The sequence below is a fragment of the Arachis stenosperma genome, chromosome 4 (genome assembly GCF_014773155.1).
Source record: "Arachis stenosperma cultivar V10309 chromosome 4, arast.V10309.gnm1.PFL2, whole genome shotgun sequence".
Classification (NCBI taxonomy): Eukaryota; Viridiplantae; Streptophyta; class Magnoliopsida; order Fabales; family Fabaceae; genus Arachis; species Arachis stenosperma.
Window position 1 is genome coordinate 132041523 of NC_080380.1, and position 16404 is coordinate 132057926.

Consider the following 16404-nt stretch of genomic DNA (forward strand, 5'->3'; position numbering starts at 1 on the left):
GTTAGATGCGGCGGTAGTCCACACGCATATACAGGTTAGTATGGTGTTAGATGTGGCGGTAGTCCACACACATATGCAGATGCAGAAATGTAAATATAAAAACACGAAAATGAAGAATTGAATAAAAGTTTTATTGAATGATTGGAAAAGAAAGAAGAGGGAAGAAGAAGAGCTGGAGAGCTTACAAGGGATCTCTCAGAGCATCTCTCACTAACTTCTCTCTATGTTTGTAAAACTGAAGGGTGCCTCCTAATGGGAACGAGGCCTTCTTTTATGATTGGATATTTTACTGTTTCTACAGTACAGGTTATGGTAATCAGTACTATTTCTACAGTACAAGTGGATACAATTTTGATTTTCATAAATTTTGATATTAGAATCCAATCCTCCCCTAGGTTGATCCCAAAACAATCATCTTCATTTTGATTATAATCACTTGAGGACTTTGCTGACGAAGTAGGATCTTCTTTCTGTGATTTATCTTCTTCAATCATCTGCATGATTTGTTGGAGGTGTTTTTCTAAGGTTTCCTTGGATTGGGCTTCTGCGAGGGCTGCAGCAATTTGGGCTTTTTGGTTGAGGAATATTGACTCTTCATGGCCAAATGGTTTGGTGAACTTGGGGTGTTCGTTGAACCATTTTCGAACTTTGTCCAGATGAGCCATGGTTGCATCGAACTGAGACCACCATTTGACATAGGTATTTTTTTGAAGCATCGGTGGTGCCTTCGGATATTCTTGTTTGCCATACCTGTACTGCCATGAGAATACCCAGGCCAGTGAGAAGGCTGAGAAAAATTAAAGATCTGCGAGAATGCTTGTTTCCTGCTGATCAAATTTTTTGATAAAAATTTTGAACCCCTCATCAGCAGGTGGGGGCAAGATCTCTGGTAAAGGGCCAAAGTAATCCCACCATTGGGTAAACCAATTTGGGAAGAGATAAGTAGTATTTTTCTTGAAGTAGATGAGCCAGGAATGTCTGTTCTGATTATTTTGTAACCAAAATACTCTTGTCCAGGTGTCCACATAATCCCAATAAGAATATCCTATTGGTTCAAAAGGTTGGAAAAATTTCTTAGTATTGTTTGGATTTTTTCCAAATTGGGTAGGGGTAAGTACCTTTAGGATTTGAATGGTTGAATGAGTTATGTTGGCTGTATCTTTGGGGTCTTTGTAGTATTTTATCGAGACCGAATCTGAGTCTACGAGTATGAATTCATAAAATTGTCTGTTCTTGTTTATGGCTGTTGGTCTAAAATGGAATCCTGGTGGAAAGATTTTAGGGATTGCCTTGAAAGGTGATTTTTCCCAGAATTCTGGTTCCATTAAGAGGACAGATGAGAACTTGTTTTTTGAAACGTATGTGAATTGTTGTTTTGGTTGGGTGTTTAATTGCTGGGTTTGGATTGATTGGGGTAGTTTTACTTGCATAATTGTTTTACCTTTTGGGTCATTACAAATGGTTTTTTGAGCTGCCATTTGTGATATAAGCTTGGTTAGGTCTATTTCATCCTCATCTGAGCTGTTACATATGTCAGCCCAGGATTTTTTATGGAGTTTGGAAAGGCCTGCATCTTGTAAGGTCAACAAGGTTTGGATTGGCAGGGCATAATATGCTTTTATTTGTTTGGCTATTTGGCTACTTGAGGGTTGAGTAGATGACTCAACAATATTTTTCGTGATCTGAATAGATGACTTAGTTGGCTCTTGGGTTATAGGGGTAGGATGTTGGGTAGATGACCCAGTTGGGGTGCTTGACCCCGATCTTTTAGTTGGCCCTGGTAGGGCTAGGCAAATGCTTTTGCCTCTTACAGAGGCTAAAGTTGCCTTTTTAGGCATCTTGTCCTTGTTTGTTTCCCTACAAATATTCACGTGTGAGAAAGTCAGGAAGAGAGTTTGAGTTACCCTTGATGTGCTCAATATTGAAATCAAAGACACTTAAGATTGCTTGCCATCTGGAAAAAATTTTGTTTTGATGCAAGATTCTTAACATCATTTTGTAAAACTTCTTTAGCCGATTTGCGATCAACACGAACTAAAATTTCCGTGTTGATTGTAAATCGGCTAAAGAAGTTTTACAAAATGATGTTAGGAATCTTACATCAAAACAAATGTTTGCCAGATGGCAAGCAATCTTAAGTGTCTTTGATTTCGATATTGAGCACATCAAGGGTAACTCAAACTCTCTCCCTGACTTTCTCACACGTGAATATTTGCAGGAAAACAAACAAGGCCAAGATGCCTAAAAAGGCAACTTTAGCCTCTGTAAGAGGCAGAGGCATTCGCCTATCCCTACCAAGGCCAATTAAAAAATCGGGGTCAAGCACCCCAACTGGGTCATCTACCTAACAACCTATCCCTATAACCCAAGAGCCAACTGAGTCATCTACTCAGATCATGAAAAATATTGTTGAGTCATCTACTCAACCCTCAAGTAGCCAAACAGCCAAACAAACAAAGGCAGATTATGCCCTGCCAATCCAAACCTTGTTGGCCTTACAAGATGCAGGCCTTTCCAAACTCCATAAAAAAATCATGGGCTGACATATATGACAACTCAGATGAGGATGAAATAGACCTAACCAAACTTATATCACAAATGGCAGCTCAAAAAACCATTTGTAATGACCCAAAAGGTAAAACAATTACCCAAGCAAAACAACCTCAATCAATCCAAACCCAGCCCCTAAACACCCAACCAAAACAGCAATCCACATACATTTCAAAAAATAAGTTCTCATCTGTCCTCTTAATGGAACCAGCATTCTGAGAAACATCACCTTTCAAGGCAATCCCTAAAATCTTTCCCCCAGGATTCTATTTTCGACCAACAGCCATAAACAAGACCAGACAATTTTATGAATTCATACTCGTAGACTCAGATTCGGTCTCAATAAAACACTACAAAGACCCCAAAGATACAGCCAACATAACTCATTCAACCATTCAAATCCTAAAGGTACTTACCCCTACCCAATTTGGAAAAAAACCCAAACAATACTAAGAAATTTTCCCAACTTTTTGACCCAATAGGATATTCTTATTGGGATTATGTGGACGCCTGGCCAAGAGTATTTTGGTTACAAAATAATCAGAACAGACATTCCTGGCTCATCTACTTCAAGAAAAATACTACTTATCTCTTCCCAAATTGGTTTACCCAATAGTGGGATTACTTTGGCCCTTTACCAGAGATCTTGCCCCCACCTGCCGATGAGGGGTTCAAAATTTTCATCAAAAAATTTGATCAGCAGGAAACAAGCATTCCCACAGATCTTCAATTTTTCTCTGCCTTCTCACTGGCCTGGGTATTCTCTTGGCAGTACAGATATGGCAAACAAGAATACCCAAAGGCACCAGCAATGCTTCAAAGAAACGCCTATGTCAAATGGTGGTCTCAGTTCAATGCAACCATGGCTCATCCGGACAAAGTTTGAAAATGGTTCAATGAACACCCCAAGTTCACCAAATCATTTGGCCATGAAGAGTCAATATTCCTCAACCAGAAAGCCCAAATTGTTGCAGCCTTCGCAGGAGCCCAATCCAAGGAAACCTTAGCAAAACACCTCCAACAAATCATGCAGATGATTGAAGAAGATAAAGCACAGAAAGAAGATTCTACTTCGTCAGCAGAGTCCTCAAGTGATTATAATCAAAATGAAGATGATTGCTTTGGGATCAACCTAGGGGATGATTAGATTCTAATCTCAAAATGTATGAAAATCAAAATTGTATCCACTTGTACTGTAGAAATAGTATCGATTAACATAACCTGTATTGTAGAAATAGTAAAATATCCAATTATAAAAGGAGGCCTCGTTCCCATTAGGAGGCACCCTTCAGTTTTACAAACATAGAGAGAAGTTAGTGAAAGAAGCTCTCTCTCTCTCTCTCTCTCTCTCTCTCTCTCTCTCTCTTTATATATATATATATATATATATATATATATATATACACATTTATAAAGAAATTATTTTTAACTGGATTTTTGTTACAAGTCTTCTTGATAAACCAAAAAATTTTATAGTTACAACTTTGGAAGTAGCAGTGAGAACTGTTAATACGTTGGTCAGCCCAGATTGTAGTCCCGGTTGTAAGTCCTAGAACGGCAGTAAATCCGTTGGTTAACGAGGGTGGTCCCGTAGCTCACAAAGTTCTAACCATAAAATGGCTAGTTTATTGAGAACGATGAGTAGTCTAAATCTAGGGAAAAATAATTCTTTAGTGATAAAAACAGATAATGATGAAGCTTCCACCTCTGGAACTAAAAATGAATTAGAAATAGCTAAGTTAGAAGAAAGTTTTCATAATTGGAATATACCTATAATAGATAAAGATAAAGTGTATAAAAAGAGAAACTTCTGGGAAGGAAGAAATTATGAAATTCATATGTTAGAATATTGTAAACCAGGAACAAGTAATAATAAAATTATTACCATCTTAGAAGAGGATAAATTGAAAGAACATAGTAGTAAAGGATATAACTTCATCCATATAGGATTAATACAAGTAGCAGTAAAACCTAATTTTAGAATAGGAATTAATCCGCCTATATTATTAACTTTAAGAGATACCAGATTCCAAAATTTTAGTGACTCATTAATAGGAATATTAGAAAGTAACTGTCATGATGGACCAGTTTTCTTTAATTGTTATCCAAATTATGCTATGAATTTAAAAAATGAATACACATGGCAAGCGTTAAAATTACAAGTAAGATCTGATGAGACAATTATAAATGAGAAATATGATCCATTCGAAATAATCTATAGAATATATTATAAAATTACTAAGGTTAATTATGACTTTAAAGCATTAAGACAATCCTCAAAAGAAGAAACAATAATCATGCATGCAAATCTAAAAAGATCTAATATACAAACACCTAGAAGATTAAGACATGAAGAATTAAAAAGTAGAATGCCTGAAGAATGGATAATACCTGATGGTATTGAAGAACCACAAATACAAAATACTAGGATAAGAGAAATAATAAGAGAAGGACCTGATATTAGAATCAGGATGAATAGATCCCAATCATTAAGAATTCCTGATAATGTTGAAACTATTAGCCATAGAAATTCTATAGATAATTCGTCAATAGGAAATATCGATGATATTGTAGGAATTGACAACAGAAGGCCACATATAGCCACTGCTGTATATAAATCACCGTCAGAATTTGATCCAAGAGAATCACAAGTTTTATCAGTAATTATAAAGGAAGAACCATTTGAGATTGATAAAGAGTGGATAAGACAAGATTTTAATGCTGATTATAATAAACCACAAAGAGATTGGTATTTTACCAACCATTCAGAAAATGAAGTCATTAGTCTAAGAGAACTATTTTATGATTTTATGAAAGAAAATAGAATTAGTTTATACTTCTTTGACTGGTACGTTAATTATTACTCCAAACCCGATAAGAAATTATGTCCTTTAATAAAACCAACTGTTGTTTGGAAAATAAGCTCAGGATCAGTAATAGAATCTGAATACCCTCCTAAAGAAACTATTAAAATACCAATTGGAAAAGACCTAGAAGTTGAAGCAACACCCTATAAAGATAGCAATGCAGATGGAAATATAGAAAAAAGAGATATTAAGAAATTACATCAACAATTAAACTTTACTAATACCATGTTAGATATAATGAAAAATCAATTAGGAAGAATGGAAAATATGGAAAAAGTCCTTAAGGTGGAAAAACCCATACCCATAGAAAAACCTATATATAAATTACAAAGTTTAGATAATATTAGCTTAAAATCCAAAGTAGAAACAGAAGTTGAAGAACTAAAAGAAAAACTCAGAAGTATTAGTCTAGGAAAATTGACAATTAATACATTACAAAAGGAAGAAGAATTAGAACTAAATAAAATATCCTATAAAAGAGATTATCCTAAAACCAAAAATTATTATCCTAGACCATCACCAGTAGATGTAGGTCTAGAAGAGCGAACACAATTAGTACAAAATAGTTTTTCAGGATCAGACTTAGTAGAATGGAATATAGATGGATTAAGTGAACAAGCCATTTTAGATCAAATGTGTAATATGACTATGGCTGCAACTGCCTATAAGATGAGAAAAGCCTCTGATAAAGAAGCAGCGATTATGATAACCCAAGGATTTACAGGACAATTAAAAGGTTGGTGGGATAATTTTCTCAGCATCCAAGAAAAAGAATTAATTATTAATAGTATTAAACAAGAAGATCAGTCATCAGACGCTATATCCACATTAATATATACTATTATTAAAAATTTTGTAGGAGATCCCAGTATTTTTAAAGATAGGATACATACTCAATTAATGAATTTAAGATGTCCAACCATGTCTGATTATAGATGGTATAAAGATGTTTTTATGTCAAAAGTTATGATAAGAGATGATGCACATGCGCCTTTCTGGAAAGAAAGATTCGTAGCAGCCTTACCAAAATTATTCTCTGAAAAAGTATTACAAAAACTACAAACACAGTTTGGGACCCAGATTCCCTATAATTCATTAACTTTTGGACAATTGCATAATATAATAGTACAAACAGGTATAGAAGTATGCACAGATACCAAGATACAACAGAAAATAAAACAAGAAAGTATCACGGGTAAAAAAGAGCTTGGCACTTTTTGTTATCAATATGGAATAACTCCTGAAAAAGCACCTAGTGGACAGCATAAAGTTAAAAAGAGAAAATTTTATAAAAAGCCTAAATATAATATAGACAAACCCTTTTATTATGAACAGAAATATCATAAAAAATTCCATAAAACCCCTAAAGGAAAACCTAAATTTTCTAATAAGAAAAAACCAGTAACATGCTGGAAGTGTAAAAAACAAGGACATTATGCTAATAAGTGTACGACAGAACAAAAAATAAACAAAATAGAAAATAAAGAAATTAAGCATGCTTTGACAGCTATACTAATTAATTCAGAGTCAGAAGAAGAATCAAGTTATGAGGATTCTTCTGAAACTGAAGACTATTTTATACAACAATTAGACTTTATGTCAGAAGAAGAGAGCTCAGGAGGAAATAGCGGAAAGGAGGAACAGGATAATAATAATTGTTTAGGAATAGGATTATGTAATTGTAGAAACTGTGAAAAAACTGTAAATGTTCTAACTAAAGAACAAACCTCTACACTAGTCAAAATAATTGACAAGTTAGAGGATACACCATTAAGGGATGAGTTTATAAGACAATTAGCTGAATTAGTTAAAAAAGAAGAAGAAAGTAAGCAAGAAATAAGACCAATAGAAATAAAAGAAATTTATAATCGTTTTAAAAACCCACAAGAAGAAGTTTCCCTTAATTCTCTCAAAGAAGAGATAAAAAAGTTAAAGAGAGAAGTTTCAGAATTAAAACAACAAAATATTAATATGGACTACAGATTACTAAAAATAGAAGGAGAAAACATAATAAAAATCCAAGAACAATCTTTGCAAAATAATGAAGGGACTAGTAATATAACAATTCCCGAGAATTATATTAACCTAGGTACAGAAAATTATATAAATATTTTAACATTATTAGTAAGTCAAAAATGGTTCACTACGATAACTTTGATAGTAGGAGAAGAAAAATTTGATTTAATAGCTATGGTAGATTCAGGAGCAGATGTTAATTGTATACAAGAAGGATTAATACCCACAAAATATTATGAGAAAACTACAGAAAGAGTCTTAATGGCAGAAAATGACAAAATGACTATAGACTATAAGTTATCTAAAGCAAAAATTTGTAAAAATAGGGTATGCTTTGCCACTACATTCTTTTTAGCAAGGAATATATCTCATCAAGTTATATTAGGAAATCCTTTTACTTTATTATTATATCCCTTTAATGTCGACATCGACGGAATAACTTGTACAAGAATCCCTAATCATCCTGTCTATTTTGAATTTCTCACAAGACCAAAGCAGCATGAACTCAATATGTTACAACACCTATCTACACATGTTAATGTAATGGAAACAGAAGTAAAACAAATTAATTGTTTGAGCCTAGAGAAAATTTTACAACAATTACCGCGTCAAGTTAATATTATAGAAAGAAAAACAAGACAAATTAACTACTTAAACCAAGAAGTTACACATAAAAGAATAGAAGAACAATTACAAACTCCAGAAATACAAGATAAAATAAAAGCAATTGAAGAAAAATTAAAAAGAATTATGTAGTCTAAACCCCACAGCTTTTCAGCATAGAAAATTACATGAAATATCTTTACCATATGAAGATGGGTTTAATGAAAAAGATATACCAACAAAGGCAAAACCGATACATATGAACAAAGAGTATTTAGAATATTGTAAAAGAGAAATACAAGAATATCTAGATAAAGGACTAATAAGGCCTTCAAAATCACCCTGGAGCTGTACAGGTTTCTATGTAATGAAAGCATCTGAAATAGAAAGAGGTGCTCCAAGATTAGTTATCAATTATAAACCTCTAAACAAGGTATTAAAATGGATTAGGTATCCTTTACCAAATAAAAGTGATTTAATTAAAAGATTAAATAAAGCAAATATCTTTTCAAAATTTGATTTAAAATCAGGATATTATCAAATTGCAGTAAAAGAGGAAGATAGATATAAAACAGCTTTTATAGTACCCTTTGGACATTACGAATGGAATGTTATGCCTCAAGGATTAAAAAATGCCCCAAGCGAATTCCAAGAAATAATGAATAATATATTTTATCCGCATATAGAATTTACTATAGTATATCTTGATGACGTATTAGTATACTCAAAAGGAATAAAGCAACATATATATCATCTAGAAAAATTCATGAATATTATAAAAGAACAAGGATTAGTTTTATCAGAAAAGAAAATGAAAATTTTTACAACTAAAGTAAGGTTCTTAGGATATGAAATTTATCAAGGAACCATAGTACCTATTAAAAGAGCCATTGAATTTGCAGATAAATTTCCAAATGAAATAACTGACAAAAAACAACTACAAAGATTTTTGAGATGTTTAAATTATGTAGCAGAATTCTTACCTGGAATAAGAGTTACATGCGAACCTCTTTATAAGAGACTAAGAAAAAATCCACCTCCATGGACGAAAGAAATGACTTCTATAATAATAAAAATAAGAAATGCAGTAAAGGAAATACCTTGCATAAGTATACTAGACCCATCAGCTAAATTAATTGTAGAAACAGACGCATCAGAATTAGGATATGGAGGAATTCTTAAACAAATACCTCCTAATAGCTCAAAAGAACAAATAGTAAAATATCATTCAGGAATTTGGAACCAAGCCCAAAAGAACTACCCCACAGTTAAAAAAGAAATACTTGCCATAGTATTATGTGTTTCAAAATTTCAAGAAGATTTATTTAATAAAACCTTCTTAATAAGAACTGATTGTAAAGCAGCCCCAAATGTTTTAGAGAATGATGTAAAAAATTTGGTTTCAAAACAAATATTTGCAAGATGGCAAGCTATTTTATCATGTTTCGATTTTACTATTGAACATATAAAAGGAGAACTAAATTCACTCCCTGACTTTCTTACTAGAGAATTTTTGCAAGGAAAGAATGGAGCAAAAACCAGCCTCCAGTGAAGATTATGGTCAACCTTTTGACCAAGTAAAAGAAACAAAATTACCTATTATCCCTGTACCAGCAAAACCATTATCATTAAGACCTATGACAATGTCACAGGTTGTAAAAGCATCATCATCATCATTACCTTCTAAGAGCCCTTCAATTACTACTAATAATAAATTCACATTATTACAACCATCAGATCTCTACAACACCCAACCTTTGAAAGAACAGTTCCCTTACTATGAAAAGCCTAATCCTATTAAAATATTAACCATTGAAAAAGAATGGTTCAAAAAAGACAGAAAAACCCTATACAAAACCATTTTCCCAAACACTTTCCATTACATTCCTATTAACCCACAAAAAACCCAAAAATTCTATGAATTCATACTAGTAGACACTGGATCTATTGAATTAACACATTATAAAGACTCCAATACCAAACAACCTATTTATTCAAAAATAAAAATCATGAAAGTATTATCTCTACAAGAATGGGAATTACCCCCATATCAAGCTAAAAACTTCTCTTTAAAGTTTGAACCTCAAAGCTATACCTATTATGATTACCAAGAAGCATGGAACCATATTTTATTCCTATCACCAAGTCCCCATTCTTGGTTCATATGATTCAGGAAGGGGATATCATTACAATTTCCCAAATGGTTCCAATCATGGTTCCAGAATTTCGGACCAATAGAAGCCTTCTTCCCGAAAGAAGCCAGCATGGCGTATGAATACTTCAAAAGCAAGTCATCATTTCTACAAGAGTACAAATTCATTTCATTTATAGCAGCTATGGGAATAAGCTGGATTATGACTTGGGAATATGATTCAGATGTGCAAGCATACAATATTTAGTAAGAATAATAAAAATTAAGTGGTGGAACAAATATGATATAAATCTGCTAAGTAAAAGAGCTATTGATCAATGGTTAACAACATCACAAAAGCGTCCGGCATTAACAGCCTCAAGCACCAACAATGAACAAATAGCATATAAAAAAGAGACCCAATTCTTAGCACAGAAGCGACAAATTATGGCAGCACTAGCAGCAGCAACCTCAGAAGAAGATATCCAGAGCTCTCTGCAAGCAATACAAACAGTACCTCTTGGAGAAGACGAAGAGGTGCAATCCAGCCCAGCTCATTATTATCAAGACTCTCAAGACCCATTTGAGATGTAAAAAGTATTGTATATGCAATAAATGTAAAAGCCCAATCATAAAGAAAAATGATCTCTGTAAAAAAAAAGTATAAAAAAGTAAAAAGTAAAAGCAAACAGTGAATGTCGGCAAACAGTAAAAGCAAACAGTGAATGTCGGCAAACAGTAAAAGCAAACAGTACTCAAATAGTCATCATTTGGGGTCTATAAATACCAAAGGCCTCACTCATCCAAGATAATAAAAAACTTGAAAGTTCAAGAAATCTCTCTACTCTTATATCTTCTTACTTTATAAATTCTCCAAGTATTTGTAATCATCTTCAAGAAGTGTATCAAGTTTGCAAGCAATAAAAGTACAAGTTCATCTCTGTAAGCTTACTATCTTTCTTTTCTTTATTTTCTTAGTTATTGTTCTTATAATATGAAAGAATTTCTTAAAAGGCTTAAATCTTTAACATTAGTTAGAAGAAATATGAAAACAAGAGTAATGGCAATAGATAGAAAAATAAGAGAACTAATAACTGAATCTTCGGAATTAAAAGTAGAAATAAAAAAGATGGACAAGAAAATAATCAAAACCAAAAGGCTTCTACAACAAATTAAAACCAAAAAATCAGTAAAAACCGCTAGACAAACTATTAAGAATAAACGCATTCTTTATGTTAGAAGGATGCATTATTTACATGTACAAAGCATGAGACAACTTTTAGAAATAGAATCAAGAATACATGTATATAATGTTCAAAGAATAGATGGCAATCCCCAACCTACAGTACCCGTACAAGAAACAAATCAACCTTTACAAGTCCAACCTCTACAAGTGGTATTGTAGATGTTGGACTTGTAAAGGTTGATTTGTTTCTTGTACGGGTACTGTAGGTTGGGGATTGCCATCTATTCTTTGAACGTTATATACATGTATTCTTGATTCTATTTCTAAAAGTTGTCTCATGCTTTGTACATGTAAATAATGCATCCTTCTAACATAATGAATGCGTTTATTCTTAATAGTTTGTCTAGCGGTTTTTACTGATTTTTTGGTTTTAATTTGTTGTAGAAGCCTTTTGGTTCTGATTATTTTCTTGTCCATCTTTTTTATTTCTACTTTTAATTCCGAAGATTCAGTTATTAGTTCTCTTATTTTTCTATCTATTGCCATTACTCTTGTTTTCATATTTCTTCTAACTAATGTTAAAGATTTAAGCCTTTTAAGAAATTCTTTCATATTATAAGAACAATAACTAAGAAAATAAAGAAAAGAAAGATAGTAAGCTTACAGAGATGAACTTGTACTTTTATTGCTTGCAAACTTGATACACTTCTTGAAGATGATTACAAATACTTGGAGAATTTAGTAAGAAGATATAAGAGTAGAGAGATTTCTTGAACTTTCAAGTTTTTGATGATCTTGGATGAGTGAGGCCTTTGGTATTTATAGACCCCAAATGATGACTATTTGAGTACTGTTTGCCGACAGTACTGTTTGCTTTTACTGTTTGCCGACATTCACTGTTTGCTTTTACTTTTTACTTTTTATACTTTTTTTTTTTACAGAGATCATTTTTCTTTATGATTGGGCTTTTACATTTATTGCATATACAATACTTTTTACATCTCAAATAGGTCTTGAGAGTCTTGATAATAATGAGCTGGGTTGGATTGCACCTCTTCGTCTTCTCCAAGAGGTACTGTTTGTATTGCTTGCAGAGAGCTCTGGATATCTTCTTCTGAGGTTGCTGCTGCTAGTGCTGCCATAATTTGTCGCTTCTGTGCTAAGAATTGGGTCTATTTTTTATATGCTATTTGTTCATTGTTGGTGCTTGAGGCTGTTAATGCCGGACGCTTTTGTGATGTTGTTAACCATTGATCAATAGCTCTTTTACTTAGCAGATTTATATCATATTTGTTCCACCACTTAATTTTTATTATTCTTACTAAATATTGTATGCTTGCACATCTGAATCATATTCCCAAGTCATAATCCAGCTTATTCCCATAGCTGCTATAAATGAAATGAATTTGTACTCTTGTAGAAATGATGACTTGCTTTTGAAGTATTCATACGCCATGCTGGCTTCTTTCGGGAAGAAGGCTTCTATTGGTCCGAAATTCTGGAACCATGATTGGAACCATTTGGGAAATTGTAATGATATCCCCTTCCTGAACCATATGAACCAAGAATGGGGACTTGGTGATAGGAATAAAATATGGTTCCATGCTTCTTGGTAATCATAATAGGTATAGCTTTGAGGTTCAAACTTTAAAGAGAAGTTTTTAGCTTGATATGGGGGTAATTCCCATTCTTGTAGAGATAATACTTTCATGATTTTTATTTTTGAATAAATAGGTTGTTTGGTATTGGAGTCTTTATAATGTGTTAATTCAATAGATCCAGTGTCTACTAGTATGAATTCATAGAATTTTTAGGTTTTTTGTGGGTTAATAGGAATGTAATGGAAAGTGTTTGGGAAAATGGTTTTGTATAGGGTTTTTCTGTCTTTTTTGAACCATTCTTTTTCAATGGTTAATATTTTAATAGGATTAGGCTTTTCATAGTAAGGGAACTGTTCTTTCAAAGGTTGGGTGTTGTAGAGATCTGATGGTTGTAATAATGTGAATTTATTATTAGTAGTAATTGAAGGGCTCTTAGAAGGTAATGATTGTAACACCCTAACTACCAAAGCTCACGCTTCCGGCTGCGCAACTCTGATAGCTCGGACATTACGACGACACTTATACTATTTAATACTAAAATATGAGCCTGTTTAAAAACTTTAAACCGCAATGCCATTCCCAAAAATACTTTCGCCGTACAACGTACGTCCATACATACCATACAACTTACAGAAACTCATAAAGAGTACATCCATATATATATACATACATATATATAAATAATATTACAAACATTATCCAGTACAATTCCTATCCCTTTCACAAAATATATTAAGATAAGGGCGAGGGTACAAAAATAATAATCTAAAGCAATACAGAGCATCTCAATAACAAATAATTAAACTCTTCATAACTTCTGCGCCCAAATCCTGAAAGGGGAAAAATGTAAGGGGTGAGAACATCATCCTCGAAAGGGTTCTCAGTAGGGGGTTTTTGGGAATTACTGTAATAGGATACATGAAGGTAAACCGTACCAGTGATTAATAACCGTCTTATGCCTATTTTCAAAAACAACAGTTTACAATAAAAGTAAAGTCGAAAATCTTTTCTGAAAGAGGAACCGTTCAATTCTCAAAATATCAAAGCCTTTCAAAATGGTTTATCTATACTGAACCAAAGTAGCCTTTCATATTTTATTCCAAACCAGAAACACAAAACCGAAATCAACCATCGGTTCATCTCATTCCAACCACGGCCCTAGGCCCAATCAATCCAACCACAGCCCTAGGCCCAAACAATCCAACCACGGCCCTAGGCCCAAACAATCCAACCTTCAACCAAATCACCACAATCCAACAGAGTTCCAGTTGCAAACACAGATAGGAAGATGCAAGCACAAACAAACAGTTATTGCAAGTAGAACAATTAGCAATTAATCACATAGGCAAAACAAGTACAATATGCACACCCAAACAATGTCACATAGATGCATATGATGCATGCCAGTCCCTAGTGGCTGATGATATCATCTGTCGATTATAGAGCCAACCCGACAAGTCCTGGTAGCTAACCATTGGACTGTCCCTCTGTCGCGCATCCCCAACTCGAGTTATACTCATCATAAACTTGATCATAAACATGATCCATATCCATCACCCTCACTGGTGAATATTTCGGGGGCGAGCTCATCCGGGACTTTCACAGTGCCCGGCCACACTTACGACATAGGGTCAACAGAGTATCAAGTCTCAACCTGGAGCACATGGTGGCTAGCCACTGCTACTACCCAGGGAAACCCGTATCTCAGATAGTGGAAGTGCAACATTCACATTTATCAATGATTCAGCATAAACATGCATTCAATCTCATCCATGGATCACCATCCATCTCAGCCATCCGGCTCACGGTTCATTCCAGAACCAGCCAATATTCATATCATACACAGCCATTCCGGCTCATGGTTCAATCCAGAACCAATCAATATGTATAAACATACACAGCCATTCCGGCTCTCAACAAAACAGCACTTCCACATTCAAAATCATCAAATTCATGAAATCGGCATTCAAGCCATAAATCATTTTCTCAATTCATTTCACCTTGAAATCAAGTTTCGACTCTTTTTAACCTTGGCTTTTAGAAATCTCATTTCTCAAATCATCTCACGCTCATAAGCCAAATTTACTCAAAGTGAGTTTCCTTTTTAAAACAGAGCCACTCTCGGCATTCTCTTTCCAAACTTCCAAACCATGGCAAGTTAAGAATTTATTTCAAAGCATTCAAAATCACCCATCCAACAATGGGACTTTATAACAAAAGTTTCGCGGCAGAGTCCCAAGTCTTTAGGGAAGGTCAACCTATATCAATTCCTTAAAAATTCATTGAAACTCTTAAAATCATAGATTTCTCGGTTCAAGTAAATAAAACTGAATTTACTATAAAACCGGCCATACAAAATCACAAGTTCCAACCCGGTCCAAAAATCAACTCATTTGAAACGGAACCGGTTCATTTGAATCAAACCACTTTCAAGTTTCTTTTTAGAACCCATTTTTCTAACTCTTCCAAAATGCCTCAAACTTGATTAATCAATCAAAAGTCTAGATTCCTTTGAAATCACTAAAAACTCCTTTTTATATTAAAATCAATATTGGAGCATCATTCTTTCCTTTGGTGATTCAAACGGTAAAAAAAATAGTTCAATTCTAAATAAGCCGAACTCAACGTATAAGGTTCATTAAATAAATTACGCTTGAAAACATAAACATCCTCTTAATAAATCAAATAATACAATTTCTCAAATCTAACCCTTTTTAAATAACTTTTCAAACAAGACTAGGATTTTGCAGAAATTTCAGCAGCACCTCCCCTAAAACTTGGACTTTTGCCACCCGGTTCGGATCCCAACTAAACCATTTCTCATTCCTTTTCAACAGCTCAAAACCAGAAATCAATTTAAAGCAAGCTAAATCCAACAATCGCCTCAGTGGCGCATCTCAAGGAAATCATTTCAAAATCAACTCAATATCAATCAATATAACTCATTTCCAAAGCTTTAAAGAAACGGTTCAATAACAAATCATTTGTCCAAAACCAAATCAATTAAAATAAACCAAGTTGAATTCAAAAGTGCATTCGACTTTCCACATCATTAAAATAATTGGCTCAAATCAAATCAATCCTCAACGGATTAAACTCAGATTCAGATCTTTAAAGAATCAACTTCAAACATTACATTTCACAAGCCGCACAACAAGTTCAGCCAAACCAACATCCATAATCATTCGAGTCAATCAAATAATACATAAGGCAGATACAATCACTAAATACACAATATCTCACATCAGTATCCATATGTAATAATTCCAATACATAAAACATAGTTTTTGGAAAGCGCCCCTACCTCAAAACGCAATTCCATAACCCAAACGCGTCATAGAGTCCTTTCCGCCTCAACCCGAAATCAATAACAACCGCAACCTCAGCTTCAAGCCACATTCGCAATAACCATAGCAACACTAATTGCAACATACAATAATCAGGACTCGA